Source organism: Podarcis erhardii, assembly GCF_964252035.2.
Source record: "Podarcis erhardii genome assembly, chromosome: 16".
Taxonomy (NCBI): Eukaryota; Metazoa; Chordata; class Lepidosauria; order Squamata; family Lacertidae; genus Podarcis; species Podarcis erhardii.
The window spans coordinates 31,335,829-31,349,008 of NC_138514.1; positions in this window are offsets into that span (position 1 = coordinate 31,335,829).

Genomic DNA, 13,180 nt, shown 5'->3' on the forward strand with positions numbered 1-13,180 from the left:
GTCCTGCGGTGTTGTTTTGGTTGGGAGCCGGAGGGGAGGGAGGAGGGCGGGGAGAGAGGGCGCTTCCCCGGCTGCTCGCGCTCTTGCCGGCGCGCGCAAAAGCAGGACGGCAGCCAAGACAATGCTGCGAGGTTGCTGCTTTTAAAACAATGCTAAGAAAGTGAGGAGGAATTAAAGAACCTTTTAATGAGGGTGAAAGAGGAGAGCGCAAAATATGGTCTGAAGCTCAACATCAAAAAAACGAAGATCATGGCCACTGGGCCCATCTCCTCCTGGCAAATAGAAGGGGAAGAAATGGAGGCAGTGACAGATTTTACTTTCTTGGGCTCCATGATCACTGCAGATGGTGACAGCAGGCACGAAATTAAAAGACGCCTGCTTCTTGGGAGAAAAGCAATGACAAACCTAGACAGCATCTTAAAAAGCAGAGACATCACCTTGCCAACAAAGGTCCGTACAGTGGTACCTCGGGTTAAGTACTTAATTCGTTCCGGAAGTCTGTTCTTAACCTGAAACTGTTCTTAACCTGAAGCACCACTTTAGCTAATGGGGCCTCCTGCTGCGCCACTGAAGCACAATTTCTGTTCTCATCCTGAAGCAAAGTTCTTAACCTGAAGCACTATTTCTGGGTTAGCGGAGTCTGTAACCTGAAGTGTATGTAACCTCCAATACTTTGGCCATCTCATGAGAAGAGAAGACTCCCTGGAAAAGACCCTGATGTTGGGAAAGATGGAGGGCACAAGGAGAAGGGGACGACAGAGGACGAGATGGTTGGACAGTGTTCTCGAAGCTACCAGCACGAGTTTGACCAAACTGCGGGAAGCGGTGGAAGACAGGAGTGCCTGGCGTGCTCTGGTCCATGGGGTCACGAAGAGTCGGACATGACTAAACAACAACAACAACAAACCTTTTAGTATTGCTGGGAAGGTCAGTGGCTGAAAGAGCTGTGAATCAGGAAGTCCCTCGTTCAGATTTCATGCCTGCTGCGAGCTTCGCTATATAGAAGATGGCTTTATTCCAGCCTCAGTCTTCCTGTCTGCAAAAGGGTTTAATGGTATCATCATACCTTAAAGGGCTGTTGTTAAGCATTACAACTATAGATAATATGCATGTGAAGTGCTTTGGACGCCTTGAAAGCGCTGTGCAAAGGCGAAGTGATAGTTTGGGTTGGTATTATTGTGTTTGATGATGATGATGATGAAGGAGTTGGGTGGCAAGCAGATTGCAGGCTTTGGCAGCGTGAGTGCGGAGGGGTGCTGGGATGCACCACCTGTGGAACTCCTGCCAAGGTGTTTTATACCCCTCCAAATTTAAGCAAAACAAAGGAAGGACTAAGACATACTGCAGCTCTTAAGGGAACTATTATCTTGATCCAGTCCAATCCCTTGGCACTATGGGGTTTTACTTTTTTTTTTTTTTTAATTTTTTAATTTTATTATTTTATTATTACCTTTTAATTATCCTCCTGTTTAGGTTTTTCCTCTGTCTTTCTCATTCATTCATTTATTTATATATTGCATTTATGCCCCACCTTTTCTTCCTCCAAGGAGCTCAAGGTACTATACCTGGTGCTGGAATGACTCCAGAGACATTCCTGGCTAATGCTGAAGAGCGCCGCGCTTGCGAGGCGGGCCATCATGCCTTTCTAAAAATTACCTTCCCAACACGTTCCATAAATACATCAGGGCAGCGTGTTTACACTCTGTAAAGAGACGACGAGTGGCCTTTTCACACTTCAAGCGGGCACTTGCATAAACTGACTTCTTTGGCCAACATAAACACTTAAGCGCAGGAGTCGTGTGGGTTCCTCTGAGCACCCTGAGAGGCCTGGTGCTGTTGTGGTCCCAGCTGGGCAGAACGCCCCATGGCAGAATAAGGCAGGAGGGCTCTCTTGCCAACGTGGGCTGTGAACCCCCCACTGGAACAAGTGGAAGAAAGGAAGTAGGGTGGGGAAGCTCAGGGGTGCAGAACATGTGCTTTGCCGCCCTAGGGCCACGTATGCCCTGTGCATTTAAAGTGCATGGGTTCTGCAAAGAATTCTGGGAACTGCAGTTTTTTTTTAAGGGTACCAGGAATTGTAGCTCTGTAGGAATAAACCTGTTATGTACTGAGTTGAATAGGATCCAAATTTCAGCAGTCTGATTGGTCCTAGAACAATAGGATTCAGAATGCAGCAGTCTGATTGGTCCACAGGAGCCACCCAATCCAACTCCAGGTGGAAGTGGATCCACAACCTGATTGGCCTACAGGAGAATCCCGGAACTAGCCAATCATGTGGGGCCCATTGTGTAAATAATGTATATAAAGCAGACATTTCGGGGGAACTTCCATTCACCCTCACTACTATGAGCTGAATAAAGAGCATGAAATCCACACTCGACTCCGAGTATATTTCAAAACCACAGCTTGCAAGATTTATTTCTTTTGTTTTAAATGTAAGAGCTTCTCCCCTCCCAATAGGCCAAATTTCCTTAGGGGAAAGGGTTGGGGCTAAACACCTAAATAGGCAGAGCTAAAACACACACCTTGCATTCATACCCATCCTCAGGGGTAGCCAATGTTGTGCCTTCCACATGTTGCTGACTGCAACTTCCATCATCCCTAGCAACCGGCCATCCTGGCTGGAGCTGATGGCGATTGTAATCCAACAACATTCAGAGCGGAGTCCTTAGGATCATAGAATTGCACAGTCGGAAGGGGTCCTGAGAACCATCTAGTCCAGCTCCCTCCTTGATCTTGTTCCTCTTCCAGCTGCACTTGTTGTCCACTTTATCTGCCCTCCTCCTCTGGAACATTATATGGCTCCCAGCCATATAATTTGATCTGATCCAATGCTCAGCCGTAGAGCACCCGAAGCATTAAGAGAGCTGTTGAGCATAGGTAGAGTGCTTTACCCGCAAGCGTTTAAGGACTAGGGGGTCAGGCTTCTGAGTCACAGGATGGTGCAACAGCTCAGAGAGGCCGTCAAACCCTTAAAGCTCACTGGTGGGTGTGTTTGCATTGATTTCTGTGTTCCACTGGGAACATTTGGCTTAATAAATAGCATTTGCCACAGAACAGGCCACAGTCCTCTTTGATAATGTGCCGAAAGAACAGGCTCGTGTGAGGAAGCGATGTGCTGACTAAACATTCTCTCTCTCTCTCTCCCCCCCCCCCAATTTAGCATGAATGTCTACATCCCCACATTCTTCCCCTTGGCTCAAAGGGCCCAGATGGTGTTAGCTGGGAGGGGGCGGGAAAAGAGAGAGTCAGAGAGTGGCTTTGGGTCCTTGGACGAGGATTAGACAAAAGACAAACGCAGGCCTTTTGCAGACAGAACTGAGAGGAGGAGATGGCAAAGTGGGGAGCCTCTTCTCCTCACAGGGAAAGCCATTGTTCCCTTCAGAAGGAAAAAAAAGAGAGAGGGAGGGAGGGAGAGAGAGAGAGAGAGAGACTTTTAACACATGACTGCAACTTTTGAGTGTTGGCTTGGGGACAGTGGATGGAGAAACATTTCCATTCCTCACTCATAAGAACTCCTGGATGCCCAGCGAAGCTGAAGATTGGAAAATTCAGGATTGATAGAAGAGAAAGTGCAAGAGTTCACACTGTGCAATAGTTAAACAATAAAACTCACTCCCACGGGACGCAGCGGTGCCACCAATTTTAAAGGCTTTCAAAGAGGATTGGGGAATTTCATGGAGTCTTCCATAAAGGTCTGAGCAGTGCTATACATTAGGCCAAACAGACAACGCATTTACCTTTTAAAAAAAAAATAAAAGTGAGGGGTGGAGATGGAGAAACAGTAAAAAGAAAGAAAGAAAGAAATTGAAGCACTGTTCAAGTCCCTGTGGCCCTTTAAAGTACATTCTTTCTGTCAAAGAATTCTGGGCACTTTAGTTTGCCCCTCGCAGAGTTTACAATTCCCAGCAACTCTTAGCAAGCTACAGTGCCCAGAATTCTTTGTGCTACAAATGTACCTTAAAATTATACGGTGGTACCTCAGGTTACAGACACTTCAGGTTACAGATGCTTCAGGTTACAGACTCCACTAACCCAGAAATAGTGCCTCGGGTTAAGAACTTTGCTTCAGGATGAGAACAGAAATCGCGGCGTGGCAGCAAAGGGAGGCCCCATTAGCTAAAGTGGTGCTTCAGGTTAATAACAGTTTCAGGTTAAGAACGGACCTCCAGAACGAATTAAGTTCTTAACCCGAGGTACCACTGTAGTGTGTCTGCAGCCAGGGCAAATCCACACTCAATGCACATTTAAAGCACATTTCTCCCAAAGAATCCTGGGAACTGTAGTTTAAGGATGCTGGAAATTGTAGCTCTGTGAGGGAGAAAGCACAGTTGAAACAAATCCACTTCTAGAAACAACAACGGGCTTTTTGCAGTTTGGAAAGTTACAGGGAAATGCATTGAAAAGTGCGGGGTGAGCAGTTGGCCCAATAAGAAGATGTGTAAATACCCCATAAGTAAATCAGTCTGAATGCTTTCTATACTATAACTGCTCTATAAATAAATCAGAATAGCTGCTGAATAAAAACTGGGCATAGTCTCACCACTGTGTAAGCCTTGCACAAGCAAACCAGGATAAACACGGGCATAAACAGGTGATATGGAGATGCCCTAAATTGCTTGTTGTCTTGCAGAGCAGCTGCATTCGGGTTGAGTTGGATATCACTGCTGAGATCTTGCGAAGTTTCTCCCTCCCAGTAATACATAATGTTCTTTGTGAAAAAGAAGGAAAGAAAGAAAGAAAGAAATCTATTTAGGAAATAACATGTGGCTTGAGTGCACTTTACGTGGAGCTCGGCAAAACACCCACGATACCTTTTAGCAGAGAGTTACCTTGTGGTGAAATCATAATATTTAACGTGCAATTACTCAACTTGATCTGTTTTAACACAGGTAACGGAAATGCTCCTTTGAGAAGCTTTAGAGCACCGGGATTTGGAGAGCTGGGGCGCTAATTGTTTTCAGAGGAAGAAAGCTTTTTATTATCGATGATTTCCCCTCAAAGGCTGCCTCCCACACACCTACAGAGTACCTTTTTTCAGTCTGTGGTACATAATACCATGAGACAGAGCAGCAGGTCTGGTGCCGTGATGTGATTATATGGAGAAATTAGTTGTGAACAGAGATTTAATAATGGGATTTGAACCCAAACCTGCCTAGCCTAGCTGCTATGCCCTGGTGGGTCCCCAGCCTTATGCGTGAGACGGACAAATATATTTTCTTGGCTGCCTCTCCTGTGACTGTAACAGCAGCATTTTTATTTACTTTACTATGACAGTAGTATGCTAGAAAGCTGTGTTATGTCAAGTCAGGCCATTGGTGCATCTCACTTAGTACTGCCTGCACTGACTGGCAGCAGCTCTCCAGGGTTTCAGGCAAGGGCCTTATGTCCTCTGAAATGTGTTCATGGGAGTGGTGTTCTTGGATTGATTCTGTTTTATTACATGTTTTGTGCTTTCATGTTGTATTTTTATGTCGTGAACCGCCCTCGGATCAAACTTAATCCGTTCCGGAAGTCCGTTCCAAAACCAAAGCATTCCAAAACCAAGGCTCGCTTTCCCATAGAAAGTAATGCAAAACGGATTACTCCGTTCCAGACTTTTAAAAACAACCCCTAAAACAGCAATTTAACATGTGTTTGTTACTGTCTAATGAGACCATTGATCCATAAAATTAAAGCAATAAACAATGTACTGCAGTCACACAATCAAATCAATCAGTAGCTGAACTGGGTTCCACACAGTCAAAACAAAAAGAGCCGCAAAAACAAAAACGCAAAATAAATAGCAAAAACAGACAGACCTCAGCGTAACACTTGAAACGGAAGCGTAACACTCAAAACGGAGCACATTAAGCTTCCGAAAAAGGGTTTGCAAACCGGAACACTTACTTCCGGGTTTGCAGTGTTTGCAGGTTCCAAGTTGTTTGAGTACCAAGGCATTTGAGAACCAAGGTGCCACTGTATACACATTCCATAAATAAAAATAAAACGGGGCCATTGTCTTGACCCAGGAGCCAGGCTCTTCTTAGTCCCTTGTGTATAATGCCAGGCACAGAACAGGCGTTTTGGAAGATGAAGGGACACAGGCAGTTCGTTTCTCCATCTGTTTTTGGAAGCTCCAAAACCACCACAAAGGGCAGGGGAAGAAGCATGTTCTGCTTGGCGTCTGTTCCCGCAGTCTGGATTTCATGCTTCGTGTGCAATCTGGGCTTCCTTGGTACAGTACGGGGGGGGGGGGAGAGAGATGCCTCATTAGAGCAAAATAGCTCATTTGCAGCCAACTAGACAGCCTACGTGGGCAGTAGCGCTTTAAAGCCTTTTGTTCGCTCAGGATGGGGCGTGAGTAACTGGGATGGTCACATGGAGTTCCATCTCCCCCTTCCTCCTCCTCCCCACCCGTTCTGCACAAAGTTCTAGAGAAGCTTTCAAGAAACAGCTGCCATGCAGTCGCAGAGACTTTTGAACTCGTATTTGTTTGGAACATTTATACCCTGCTCTTCAGCCAGGAAAGGCTACCGCAGCACCTCACGCAGAGCCATAAAAGCTCAGTCTCTGCCCCTCGGGCTTTCAGTAAAGAAGGGCAGGGAACAAAAGGGAAACGGGGCGAGGAAGGAAGAGAAGAGATGGGGGGAAAGGCAAACTCAGACACCACATGATGGATATCAAGGCCGGGTTTGGTACTCTTGAGGCATGCACGAGATCTCCTGGAAGCTGCAGGGAAAAGGGGAGCTGTGCACTTTTGTTTGGAATAATCTGCAGATTTTTAGCTTTTGTTGTTGTCTAGTTGTGTCTGACTCTTTGTGACCCCATGGACCAGAGTACGCCTTCCACTGCCTCCCGCAGTTTGGTCAAACTCATGCTGGTAGCTTCGAGAACACTGTCCAACCATCTCGTCCTCTGTCGTCCCCTTCTCCTTGTGCCCTTAATCTTTCCCAGCATCAGGATCTTTTCCAGGGAGTCTTCTCTTCTCATGAGGTATTGGATCCTCAGCTTCAGGATCTGTCCTTCCAGTGAGCACTCAGGGCTGATTTCCTTAAGAATGGAGAGGTTTGATCTTCTTGCAGTCCATGGGACTTTCAAGAGTCTCCTCCAGCACCATAATTCAAAAGCATCAATTCTTCGGCAATCAGCCTTCTTTATGGTCCAGCTCTCACTTCCATACATCACTACTGGGAAAACCATAGCTTTAACTATACGGGCCTTATTTTTATTTTTAACTTTGCCTTCCTCTAAACCAGATGTGGCCTGACTCCGGTTCCCATCATCCGTGACCACTGCCCATGCCGACTGGAAGTGAAGGGAACATCTTGAGGGCCACAGGGTTTGCCTTCCTGGTTCTAAAGTGGTGTACTTGGTAGTTTGGAAATAATACTGTTACAGAAGTTGGGTGCCACCCCCACTCTCTGCTGAGCGGTAGCAAGATTGCAAGGGGTTCCGGGTGGCGGGCAGTGAAAATTTTCATAGGGGAACAGTTAGGGTCAGAGGCGCCAGTTTCTGAGGGTGATTGGGGGAGCCAACATTGCGATGTCCCTCCCTAACCCATCACCTTGGCCATCCTCTGCCCAAGGATTCCTCTGTGATGGGCCCTCAACACTTTTTGTCATGTTAACATCTCTTTCCCAGGTGAGGTCCTGGCTTTGAAAGGAAGCTTAGCCAGTATTTTTACGTTGGCCTGCAATCTTCTCTTTAACATATTCCAAATAAGGAAGGAAGGAAGGAAGGAAGGAAGGAAGGAAGGAAGGAAGGAAGGAAGATGTATTACAGGAAGAACTGTGAGGGCAGAGACTCCACCAGGCAAGGCCTCCTTCCACCTGCCTTGCCCCACCCTCCGGCCCTGGGTCTCCTCATAAGGAAGCTGTGCCTGGAGGAAGAACTGTGACGGGAGAGACTCCACCAGGCAAGGCCTCCTTCCACCTGCTTCTCACTTTGTATTGTATTATGTTGTGCACTGTGGTTTGCTGTTGTTTTATTGATTGGAGTTTAGAAATTACTTATTGTAACTGTTGAGTGGATTTCTGTTTAATTTTGAAATGCTGATATTTAATATTATTCTATATTGTTTTAATGAATGTTGAATGTTATTTTATTTGCATTTTGTATATTGTATTATGCGTATTGCCTTATATATATGATGTTAGCCGCTCTGAGCCTGGCTTTGGCTGGGGAGAGCGGGATACAAATAAAATTTATTTATTTATTTATTAAACAAGATTCCATACAAAAATGTGTTAATTAGGGGAAATTTGCACTACAATGAGGATTGGTGGATTTTGTTTCTTTGTTTGTTAGTTTAAGTACAAACTGGTGTGAAACACGGAGAACTGAACTTAAGACTGGACAAATGAGAATCTGAAATGGATTTGCCTGTCTCTACAGACTGTCACAAGTTGACAATGCATTAAATGGTCATTTAATACCGACTCTTCCTACCCAAAAAAGGAGGTTTGGATGACGAGGCAGGAGGGGATTTAAGTTGAGGGGAGATTACAATTGGCATTTCTTCCCAGCGTCCCCTTTAAGTGTACACGGTAGCTAAACTTTGCTGAAGTTTAAAGACTAACTGTTCACCTAGGATTAAGAGGTCAGCTCCCCTGCCGAGCTTAAGCCACTTACAAGGGCCATGAACTTGCGGGTTAAAAAAGGCACACTGGACAGTCTGGAAGGTAGAAAGTGAGGAGATGATGAAAGGAAATAGATGCCTCTGGGGTCAGCCTATGAGAAGCGTAACCTCCCTGCTTTCAGCTTCAGTATCCTTGTGGAGAGAGGAAAGTACTTGCATCAATGCTGTAAAAGCTTTTCCCTCGCATTATTTTCAAGTTCTGTTATCAGTTTCACTTGTGCAGCAGAAGGCTAGATATACTGAAAATCTCGTGGTGATGTACACACTGAAGCACTAGAAAGGAAGACGACCCACAGGTTTCCAGTCAAGAGTCTCACGCTCTACCAACTGAGCTATTGTAGCAGCTCCTGCAGCTCTCTGCTAAAACGCTGCAACGTTTCATGCATCAGATGGTGGGCTCTGCTTCATTAGAGGTTTTTAAACAGAGGTTGGATGGGCACCTGCCAATAATTATTTAGCTGCCATTCTTGCAGTGCCCCCAGGGGGGTTGGGCTAGATGACCCTTGGAGTCCCTTCCTGTCCTGCAGTTCTGTGACTTGATGAAACATTCCACAGTTGGTTTTGTGTGGCTGTTGCGCAGGTGCGCATGGTCATCTTTCAAAATGTGCACATTATCCAAATTTTGCAGTTCTCAAACCCATTTTTGTGCATGCACCAGGGGAAAGTCTTCCTATAAGTGAACAGTAACAAACATAACGCAAACATGAAATCGCTTTGCAAAAATGGGTCTGTTAGGCAAGACAACAGAGTAGATGTTAGAATGTCAGACAAGGGCCTGGGAGAAGAGTTCCAATCCTCACTCTGCTATGAAGCTCTCAACTGGGTGACCTTGGGCCAGTCACGCTGCCTGCCAGCCTCACAGGGTTGTTGTGGGGGTTAAGCGAGTGGAGGACGACTGTGTACATGCCATGTTGAGATCCTTGGAGGAAAAGGTGGAGACATATATGCAAGAAATAAGTAGACAGATAAATACTAAAAAAAAATTGCACCAAAATGTTGTTACATTTTCATGAGAGCCAGTGTGGTGTAGTGGTTAAGAGCGGTAGACTTGTAATCTGATGAACCGGGTTCGCGTCTCCGCTCCTCCACATGCAGCTACTGGGTGACCTTGGGCCAGTCGCACTTCTCTGAAGTCTCTCAGCCCCACTCACCTCACAGAGTGTTTGTTGTGGGGGAGGAAAGGAAAGGAAAATGTTAGCCACTTTGAGATTCCTTAGTGTAGTGATAAAGCGGGATATCAAATCCAAACTTTTCTTCTTCTTCATGAGGACTTAAAAAATAATAATACTGCAAGCTGATGTGGAAATGTGGAGAGAAGACCTTAAGAGTGGAACAATGGGAAAGTGAGAGAAAGCAAAATTGGCAGATTCGCTCATCCCGAGCTGAACTGAACTGCCATCATCCCTCACTGTTGGGCCAAGCTGGGGATGGCGAGAGTCTGTTCCCCAACCCTCGTCTGGGGCGGAACACCCAAAAGCCACCTTTCCAAGAAAGCTAACCAGGTGCTAGAGTTTCCCCTATAACAAGGTGACAAGTTTATATTTCCTTTTCAATCTGCTGCAGATTTTGTTGTGTCTCCCACTCCTGCTGCTGCTCCCTGATTTCCTTCTGGAATTAATTACAGTGCTTTGGGGTTGGGGGAGAGAGAGCATTGTCCATCCCCTTCACGGCATGCTAGATTTTTTTTCCCATGGGAAAGTTGAAAGTAGGATAAAACCTTTAAGGCTGAGCGACATTAAAAAACAACAGAAGATTCCACGGGATAAATTTCGATTATGCTGCAGCCGGCCTGGGCGGTTTTACCCGGAGGCCTGCTCAGGCAAGCATTCCACAACCTTTTTTAGACATAATGGTCAGCAGGATTTTTCTTCTCTGGAGGGGGCTGTTGCTGCTGAAGGGAAGAAAGGTTTGTTCTTCTTCGAGCAAGGAGGGAGCCAGCCGGCTGAAGGCAACCCTGGTGGGGAAAGTGGGCCTGAAACGCAGCCCTGGTTTGCCCTGATGACCTGATGACCTGGCGCCATGCCATAAACCGCAGGCCAGTTTTGGCTCCTTTCCCGGACCAATCTCCTTGAGTTGGAGCTCCCGCTTCTGCCGGCGACAATGCAAAGCCTTCTGTCATGAGAACAGAAGGAGAGCTCTGCAGGATGAGGCCAAAGGCCCATCTAGTCCAGCCCTCTGTGGTCAACCAGACGTGCATGTGAAACTCGCAAGTGGGACCTGGGAGCGACAGCCAAATATCTGCTTGTGGTTCAGCTGGTACAGAGCCATCGACAGCACAAGGGGCAAAGACATTTGAGGGCTTTATCTCACCCGCCTCAGCCCTGAAAACAGAATTGTAGAATTGGAAGGGACCTTGAGAGTCATCTAGTCCAACCCCCGCAATCCTGCCCACAGCAGTCCCTGGGAGGATTCGAATCACCAACCTTCTGGTTAAGAGCCTGATCCTTCCTGTTGCCCTTTCTCTTCCACAACCATTTCTGTTCCTCTTGTCCATTCACATGTGCCTCCAATTTCTCCTGCTGTCCCTCTTCTCCTGGCATTTCCGCAGACACCGATTCCTCTTGCTCATGCAGGCAGACCTCTTTCATCTCTGCACCTTCTGGCATACATGGAGTGAAGAGATCTCGAAGCAGCAGCTTTTCATCTCCATCCTTTGGTTTGTTTTCCTCTGAGGCACGTTCCTCATGCGCCCTGTCTTCCACAGTAGGCTCCCAGGGAGAGGGGAAATCAATTGGCAGCAGCTCCTCAGTGCTTTTAGGAAACCCGCATTCCCCTCCCAGAGCTACAGTTTCTTTAGCGAAAGAACAATCAATCCCTTTTCATGGGGAACTCTGGGAATTATAGCTCTGGAAGGAGAATAAGGATCTTCTAGCAGTGGTCTAAACTACAGAGCCTAGGGTTTGCCGATCAGAAGGTCGGCGGTTTGAATCCCTGCAACAGGGTGAGCTCCCGTTGCTCAGTCCTTGTTCCTGCCAACCTAGCAGTTTGAAAGCACATCAAAGTGCAAGTAGATAAATAGGTACCACTCCGACAGGAAGGTAAACGGCGTTTCCATGCACTGCTCTGGTTTGCCAGAAGCAGCTTAGTCATGCTGGCCACATGACCCAGAAGCTGTACGCCGGCTCCCTCAGCCAATAAAGCGAGATGAGTGCCGCAACCCCAAAGTCGTCCACGACTAGACCTAATGGTCAGGGGTCCCTTTACCTTTACCTAGCAGTACCCTTAACAAACTACGACTCACCCTCCTGGCCCAGGTTTAGCCTTTCCATAAAATATGCAAAACACTTTGTACAAAATATTTGATTATGCTATTGGCAATGGCAGCCAGACTAGAAGTTGCACGCCACTGGAGATCGTCTCATACCAATTTTTCTCCGGCAGGATGATAGAACAAGGTTTGACAAGTGGCAGTGGTTAAGAAACTTATAGAACATAGCAGACAAATTGGGGGACTTAAATGTAAGCCATACTTTTCAGTCACATTTACGGAATTTGTCTTACGTCCACAAGGAGCCTCCCTCCCTCCTGAATCCCATCATCCTTTGTGATCTGACATTTTCCCCAAACACGTTTGTCCTTTAGAATGAGCTTCTTAAACATTTAGGTTCTAACCCACTACCTAAACATCATTACTTGCCTCTTCCCTAAGGTGACACTTTACCTCCCTCCCTGATTCTTAGAATCATAGAACCATGGAATTGTACAGTTGGAAGGAACCACCAGGGGGGCGGTCATCTAGTCCAATCCCCTGCAATGCAGATTTTTTGGCCAGATGTGAGGCTCAAACCCAGGACCCTGAGATTGAGTCTCATGGCTTACCGACTGAACTCTTTCCTTATCATGCCTATCAAGAAAAAGAAGCAGGCAACCTTCATTTATCCGTAGTTATTATTTTGCTCCATCCTGTTTAATTTCAGTGGTGTAACATTGGTAAGTGTCAGTCACTTCTCCTACCCTTTCCACAAGGGCCAACATTGATGCCGAAATCCATCATCGCCTGAGTTCTGCAAGTGCAGCTTTATCCCAATTGAAGTGCAAGGTATTTGAGGACCGGGACATTTGCAGGGAAACCAAAATACTTGTTTACAAAGCTATTGTACTACCAACCTTTTTGTATGCTTGTGAAACAGGAGCGCTTATAAACGCCATCTCCAAGTCTTCGAAATATTCCATCAACGGTGTCTCCAAAAAGTTTTACACATCACTTGGGAAGACAAGTACCAGAGTACTGGAAGAAGCAAAGATCACCAGTGTCGTAACAATGATTCTTCAACATCAACTTTGTTGGACTGATCTTGTTATGCGAATGCCTGATTATCGTCTTCCAAAGTGACTATACTATTCCAAACTTAAAAATGGAAAGCGTAATGCTGGTGGTCAACAAAAGAGGTTCAAAGACTCTCTCAAGGCAAATCTGAAAAATGTAGTATGAACACCGACAACTGGGAAACTGAAGACGCTCGAACTCAGGATGAAAGGGAGAAATGAGCTAAGAGGAAGGCACGCTTGGCAACCCTGACCATTATCAACTCCCATCCGGAAACCATTGTCCCCACTGTG